Here is an 8,818-nt window from a genome sequence, read left to right as displayed (position 1 = left end):
ATAAATAACTCGACTCCCGCGCCAGCTAGCGGGTCTATTTTTGGTAAGCGTGATACTAGCATGATAGTTCGCACAACTCGACCCCAGCTCCACCTACCGAGTTTTCTGGTAGCCTATAATAGGACCATATACGCAAGGTTTAACCCCTGAAAATTTTACCGAAATATATGCAGTAGTTTTTGAGTTAACTCCGAACAACGAAAACGGCTATTATTTTATATATATAGATTAAAAGGACCATGGACTTGGTCACACCGATTTGCGTAGTTTTCAATATCGTTGTGAATGTAGTCAAACATGTATTGTCAAATATTAGGAATCGTTTGATAAGTTAATAGTAGTTTCAAGCATATCACCCCAATGCTGTAATCCGTCGTAGATTCGATTTTGCTATGAATCTTACAATTGGTGTGCTGAATCCGTGTTGTCGTATCGAAGTTTCGAAAATCGTATTCGTATTTATGTATTTGTCGGAAATTTTGTAAGAATAGCAACTCGTGTCGGAGCGAAACAAATTGTATTAAAATATCAATAAAATAAAGTGTTTAAACGCAAAAATATGTATGTAAGTTGAAATGTGAATAAAAAAAAATGTATTATTAAATGTTTACAAAATTATCAAGTCGAAGATCACAATAAATCGCTCGCAATACGAAAAACTGGTGGAATGCATGAGCGAAAGGCCGGACATTGCCCGAGGCTTTGTAAAAGTAGCTAAAGGGGATGTGGTTGCATTTTGGGGAAGCGTTGCAAGAATTAAAGCGGCACAATATCTAGTTGAATGGACGCCCTTAAAAAGGGGGAGCATACATTTATCATTTAAGCTAAATGGATCAGAACTGTCTCGTAGCAATCTCCTTTGTATATTAATACAACAGTTGGCTGCAGCACGTTCTTTCTCCTGAGACAAAAGTGCACCGGCCACTGAATCCATTATATTTTACTTAATTAAGGAAAAGCCTTTTCAAATACGATGAAATTTTTTTTTTTTAATTTCACTGTTCAATTGCGGCCATTTTTATTTTGATTTGTTTGCTTTTCCATTGATTAACAAACTTCTCCGCATTCTGGTCACACTCCCAGCTAGTAATGCTACTTCCGAAAGAAGTTTTTAACCCTTCACCGGCTAAAACATGGTTGCGTAGTACCTTGAATGAAGAAAGACTGATAGGTCTAGCTCTTTTACACGTACACTTAGATATTGAAATTGAGACTGAAAGGATAATAGAAAGATTCGCAAAAGGAATGCGCAAAATTGAATTTGCAATTTAAATTATTACAATAAAAATTCTGAATAACTTATTAAGTTACTTAATTACATCCTTCATTTTACTAATATTGTAAGCAAGAAAAAAGTATTTATATGTATATATTGCATTAATAAACCCAAGGTATAACTTTACATCTTGTGCTTTTTTTTCTTAATAGTACATGCAATTGTTTTATTAGACCTTGCACAAAATTCACAAAATGAAAAGAAATTTTAAATCACGAACCACTTTACTTCACACTCCATAAAAAATACTCGAACCTATATTTACATGAAAAACGTGTGCTAATATATCCGTGGGTACCTGCCGAATCCGGTCCTACACCACGGCGCTCAAAAGCATAGTGGATCAAATCAATGCGAAGATCAGCGCCCCGAATTGCAAGCATCTCGGTACCAATATGAAGTGCGGAGTGGACACACTTACCGCCTTGGTAAGGTACGAGGCCTATCTAAACCTCTGCCGTGCTATGGGTCCGGCACCCGGTTGCAATGCAACTCCACATCGAGCCAGAAAAACTCTCCCCGCATTTGGGTTTAAACCACAGCCACCACGATACTCCCGAGGGGCCGTACCCAAAAACAGACCAGAGTAACTCTGGGGGCTCCTGTTCCCCGTGGTACCAGAAGTCTCCGGTCAGACCTCGTAGCCTACCCACCTACCTAACTACTCCCAGTTGAGTTTCCAAACCACTCTGGACTGGTCGCCCCACCCGTGAAATTGGCCCCTCAACCAATTGCACGCCTTCTTCGTCCAAACTCCTCTCGTGCAAATACCCTCAGACTTTCAACATGCCGGCTCGAAGAGAGAGCATCGTCAAAAATATCCCGTCCATCAGTCCATCGAATTCCCATCCCAGATAAAACCCTAATGTCAAAGTACATCGGACATTCACAAACAACGTGTCCTCGCTTTGCGCACCACATGCACAACTTGCCGAATCATGAAGATTCCGGCTATACAAAACGCATTGAATGGCCCATGTCCGGTCAGAAGAAAACCCAGACTCAAACAAAATCTGAAATACGGGTTTTCACGGACAAAATTAACGTCATGAATATACTCATATGTCACCCGGCCGTTGGAACTATTGTCCCAGCGGTCCTGCCACTTCCTTAAGACCGTCTTCCACAAGGAGCGTTTACACTCCAGATACCCTCTCTCCAAGTCGGCATCCAAAATCCACCCATCCAACAACGGCATCTCCATGCCCCTTCTTAACCGGAAAGCCATAGAACGCTCTATAACCACCAAATCAAGAGGAGGTACCCCCAAGAGCACCTGCAGCGCATCTGTGGAAACTGTGCGACATACCGGCAGACAAGACAGCAGCATTACCCTCTGGTACGACAAAATCTTTTTGCGACCATCAGCCCTCGACTGCCCCTCTACCAAGATGAGAAGGTCATCTGCGTACGCACTAAAATAGCAAAGTAGCTCAAGCTGCCTTAACAGGATATCCATCATGAGGTTCCAAATAAATGGACCACAAATGGAACCCTGAGGACAACTACGTGCAACCTCAACCTCAACCCTACCCCCCTCCCCAACTAAAGCGGCTCTCCTGCGAGAGAAGTAGCTACGCCATAAATCCAACTCTGGACACCCAAGTCTCTGTAGCAGCTCAATGACCCTATCCCAACATAAATAGTCGAACGCCCCCTTAAAATTAACGAATATGCCGAGAACATACCTACATTTACTATTCTTGACACACCCCTTGACGTTAAGCCAACCATCCTCAATACTGCGTCCTTTCCTAAACCCATACTGCCGACATACTACCCCCACTAAGCTCCTGAAGCCTTTCCACCATGACCCTTTCCAGCACTTTTCCAAGCACTGGAAGCAGACTGATGCCCCGATAAGAACGAGGATCACTCCTGACCTTATCGGGCGACTTCAGAAGAGGAACAACCAATCTATATAGGATTGTGATCACTTACACCCCATCTTCCTTTGACTTCCCACCCAAATCTGAACGTCATCATCCCAGACCTGTTCACCGCTGGCACCCATCGGCCCATCAAACGTGTACCACTCCTAGGCATTATTGACAACGTCAACGCCACTGGTCATCACCCACTCACCTAACACTTCACCCCGCTGGCAGCTTTGATATCCAGACGAATGTGGGGATGTCTTGCAGAACCACGTCGGGGAAGAAGCATTTGCGTCTAAGCCAATGACCACCAGCGTGCTAATCGCTAGCAGTAGCACGGTGTCAAGATACCTAATATATGGCTCCAGAGGCTCACTGAATTTGCAGTACACGCAAGCAACAAACAAACGCCCAAACTCTCCCTCCAACCCCACAACTACCCCCCAGTCAGACGAGTCTACCACAACACATCCGTAGCTGGACCCACTCACCACCACCGCTGCATTAACTTTAGGATCAGCAAATACATTAAATCCTCAAGGAAGTCCTCTTACCACCCCATAAGTGGAATAGGGCTCCTAGAGTAAAGCAACGCTATAGACCCCCTCAATCATCATGGCACCCACGTCGCACATGACGGCGTAGGACCCCTGACAATTAATTTGAAGGGCTTTGACCATTAGTGTCTTGCGAGCGTCCGAGCAAAAACACCACTATATATCGGACACAATGCCGACACCATTATATGGTCCACTGGTCTACCCCTCCTGGAACAGTTGAGACAATGCGGCGCATTGATGCAACTCGCTATCCGGTGACCCTCCTGTCCACACCTATGGCAAACTTCCTTTTTCGCCTTACATTCTGACACCCTATGGTCAAAACTCATGCACCGGAAACAGCCCTGCACGAGGGTGTCCCGACTAACCCTGAAGAAGTACCACCTTACGTAACAACGACCTGCTTCCAAGAGGACGGACATTAATTTGTCCGATCCCTCTAGGACAACATTAGTTGCACCATTAGGAGCCACCTTCCAGGGTCGACTGAGCATCCTCACCTCCTTACCCATGCACCCCGGACTGAACTCTTGCAAGTTCAGTCTATACAGCTCCTCCATAAATTCATCCGGAGATATCTCCTTGTGTACTCCTTGAACCACTACTCTTGGCCCCAGCTTCCTTTTCACGGAAACATCTAATCCCAACCCAAATACCTCCTTCGTGAAATCAGCTGTGATCCTCTTCATCCTAGTGATGAGGGATCCACAAACACCCCAGCAAAGCTACATCATTCATTCCTGCGTCCTCAACGCCAGAGGTACGCTCCAGCCTTACTCCCAACCTTTTGAGACGATCCCTCTCGGAAGCGCTTCCACTCGCTACCTTCTCCGCATCAGTCGTTTTGGGACTGACCTTGTCCGCCTTTTTCCCCGGGCTATCAACCCTCCATTTACATGAAAAATAAATTAGGGTAAGATGCCTGTAATTTAACGTTATTTGACAAGTTGATCCCAATCGCTCCACCCTCAAATAACAGCCTGTATCCGCCACTGATAGAAACCCCGTGTGGTTGGTCTGTTTTGACCCTATGTTTAAGTTATATGAATTTTGTTTTCAGATGTCTAAATGAAGGATGGATTAAGTTTGTCTAACGCACTCATGGGCGTATCTAGGTAGGGGCAGGGGGGTGCTCGAGCCTCCCCCCCCCCAGCTTTGAAATTTTCCTTATTTATATATAAAATAGTACCCTGAAATGCCAATTTAAGAGGGTCTTGAACATCTTATGCGTATACTTACGCAGATTTTGTTTGAAAATAAACACTTTTCAGTAGCAGTTTTACATGCAGTTTTTAGAGTGCACTCTAAAAAATTTTTGTTTAAATTTGCGCATATTAAGATGGGTAACCACTTTCCTCTCTTAATGAATGCACATTTAAACACTGCTTGCTTACTTTTCATATGTGTGGCTTAGAACAAATTTCAAATTTGTTTTTTGAGTTTTAAACATTTATTGTTCACATTTTCACAGTTTACACATAAAATGTTTAAAATTTCCTCTAATAAATTTTCGTTTAAATTTACGCATATAAAGAGAGGTAACCAGTTTCCTCTCCTAGTGTGTGCAAAATTAAACAATGTCTGTTTACTATTACATATCAAATTTGTCACGTAGCGCACACAAGGGGTGGGTTTTGGGGCTAAATTTATTATGATATAAGAAATTTTGAAAGAAAAAATTTTCTTTTCCATTTCTTGTGCGTCATTTTGTAAGAATTTTTCTTGAGAGCTCTTTAAAGTTTAACTGCGAATTGTCCTAAAAATATGCAATGCATACTCACTTACTCTTGCTTTTTACACTTTACAGCCTAAAAAAGTTTACCACTGATATGTACTTAATAAGCATTCGAAGATTTAATTTGCTAACTTCGAGTTCGTTCCACCAAAATGAGCTACATGATACAAATACAAGTTCAGTTAAATTTTCGTCATTCGAATTATTAAAAAATGACAAACCAGAAATCGACGAAAATTAATAAAAAAGTGTAAAGATTTCGTGAAATTATTTAATTTATTTATATTAAAATTCTTTTGTAAAATTTGGTATTACTTTTGAAAGTTGAGTGCATCCCTAACCGTTAATTTTTTCATGATTTAATGATCGGATCTAAACCAAATTACGAGACGACCCTTAAGGTACCATCTTTCCAGTAAAAAAAAATAATTATTGGAATCGGTTCACGCGGTGCAAAGTTATGCGGGGGAATAAATAAAAGAAGTAAAAATACTCCGAAGAATTGATAACCTCCCCTTTTTTGAAGCCGGTTAAAAATGTCTGAGTTCTTTGTAAATTTTATGTAAATAAAATGCAATTGATGATACTTTAAAAAGTTTATTTATTTATTTCATACTGTAAATAAAACTTTCATAAATGTATTTCAAAGAGCGAATTTTCAATATTTGCTGATGATATATATTTAGAAGTATAAACCCTTTCCCCCAAAAAATATATTCCTGCGTGCGCCCCTGGCACTTAGTATTAAAATATATTTTTACTTTCAAAATGTTTGTAATTTCATACATTTCATATATATATTTTAAACAACTCATGTTCAAAATCAAATCTTGAACATCTTGTGCGTATACTTGAACAGATTCTGGTTGAAAAATATACACTTTTCAGTAGTAATTTTTTACATGCACTTTTTAGAGTGTGTGTATAAATAAATTGCGGAACGAACACTGAAGCAGCTCTAACGTTAAAAACGGCACTGTGCCGGACGGTCTGAATAACTTTATTTGGGACCGGGCAACGATATTATATTTTTCACTGACACTGATAGGTACGGCACTGATATGTGTAGCTTAGCCTGGGTCGATTTTGTATGGGGGAAAATAAAAGGCATTTGAACGTATTGTAATAGTAATATTATGTTGTCTTAGGTCCAATTGTTATTGGCCACGGAAGATTAATTTACAACTTATCTTTAACCCGCGCAATTTATTCAAAGCGTATGAATTTTGAGAATGAAACTTTGGCTCGTAATATCTATGGAATGCGATAGTTGTTGTAAAGTGGACGATACATCAAATTAAGGTTTATTAAATTTAGTACATCAAGTTCATTTATCATATTTCAATAAGTCTACAAGTTTTCAAGATGCTAAGATAAAACGTACAAAAACTATAGTTTTCCTTTATGAACTTTCAATTCTTCATTACTTCAGCAACCAAGTAAAAATACAAAAAAATGGGACAGGATTTATTTTAAACGTTTTAATTTTTTCGGTTGTTTATATAGTACTAGCAAATGCCCGCTTGCTTCGCGGCGCATAATAAGATCTTTTGCGTTGGCAATTCAAAAATAGCTTTAAAAGCAAAAGCAGGCTGTAAAGCAAACATTTTTAGTTTAAATTGAAACGACTAAAAAACGGAATCCTCCTCACACATATGCCAAAAATAGTAGCGCTGTGATTCCATATGGAATACTAATCCCTTTCGATGTAATGCGTTTTACCTATGGCCTTATTTCCACCTATGAGATCTCTGCCAAGCGTGCGTAATATTCTTCTATGATCCTGCAACTTCAGCATTGGTCCGGTGTACCATGTAAGTCAATAAAAGCCCTTATACGGAAACTCACGAGCACAGATGAGCGTTTTCAATTATGGGAAGGCCAAGAATCCGCGCTGCCCCACAGGATGAAAAGTTTTCGCGTATATTGGCTAAATGAGCCGTGTGATCTCATGAATATCGTTCAAATGAAGCCATTGATATACCTATCAGAGACCGGCTTTGAGTACTAATAAAATTAGTATACTTATTCAAGATCCATAAAAATTAGTGCAAATGAGCACTTACACTAATTCAAAAAATGACTAAGAGTAATTTCCACCAGAACAAGAACACACTCAAAATATACTAACTCTTATTTGTGTCGGCAATTTTTGTCTCTATCGAGTATAGTCTACCCAGCTGGATTTTACTCATTTGGTCGAGTGAGAGGCTGAAAATAATTTCAATGAGTTTAATATTATTTGTTGGCATTTTTGGTACAATTGTACTTTTTTGATACAATTTCGTTTACTACGCAGTACTTTTTAGTACAATTTTGTGATGAATACTATAAATATATACGTAGCTCTGAAAATTCACTGCGGGAATTCGTTTTATCTTTTTGTCTTCGCCTTCTCGTTTTTGCCTTTGTAAGTTTTGAAAAAAGGTTTTGAAATAACCATTATAACATAGCAAAAGGTGTGCTATCAACCTCACATTCCTCGGCAAGTTTTGAAAGAATATTTTCGATACTAAATCTTATTAAAACAAAATGTCGAAATCAGCTTCATATAGTTATAAAGTGTCATCGTTAATTTTTTATATTCTTAAATATCATAACTTCACGACACTCATATATTGACTAGAATTGACTATTTATTTTATTATTTTTTAATTCTAATTATTTGTTTATAAAAATATAGTTAATTCCTTAACAAAAACTGTATGAAAAAGAGTTTAAATCTTTGAACAATATTAAAAAAATCGACAAACTTTCGTAAAAATTTCGAGATTTCTATTTCAATTTTAGTATAATAAAGTGCAAATTTAAAGCAGCTGGAATTTGCCGTCACTGTCATATTATCTAAACGCGATTTTTTTTTAACGAAGAAATGAGCAACACCTTCATCAAAAAAAAAAATATATATATTAGACTCCTGCGCAATTCCATTTAAACGGCCCAACAAGACATCCGATCGCCGCGCAAATACTTTCCATCCCCTACTTTCATCGTTCGGGTCAATTGTGAGTAAGCATAAACCAGTTTCAGCAAGCGTACGTAAACTACCGATCAATAGCAACACGCGTAGAGTATTTACTTTGCCTTCCGCAACTACTGCGAGTAAAAGGTATTTGACAGTAGAGTACTCTACTGGTAGTACTTGAATATTTTCGAAGAAAACATACATTTGTGGCAAGAATGATAGAAGAATTTTCTGGATCGCGCATTTGTGGTATTTGAAAAAAACTAAGGACAGGAATGTAGTGGAGCGATGAAGAGAGCGACGAGCAAAACGTACTTTCAACTAAAATGCTGATATACATACCTAAGTACATATGTATGTATGTGCATAGATACGTATGTGCATAGATACGTATGTGCATAGATA

This window comes from Rhagoletis pomonella, unplaced genomic scaffold, assembly GCF_013731165.1.
Source record: "Rhagoletis pomonella isolate Grant_MI unplaced genomic scaffold, Rhpom_1.0 Rhpom_scaffold_00001, whole genome shotgun sequence".
NCBI classification, from domain to species: Eukaryota; Metazoa; Arthropoda; class Insecta; order Diptera; family Tephritidae; genus Rhagoletis; species Rhagoletis pomonella.
This window is presented reverse-complemented; position numbering follows the sequence as displayed.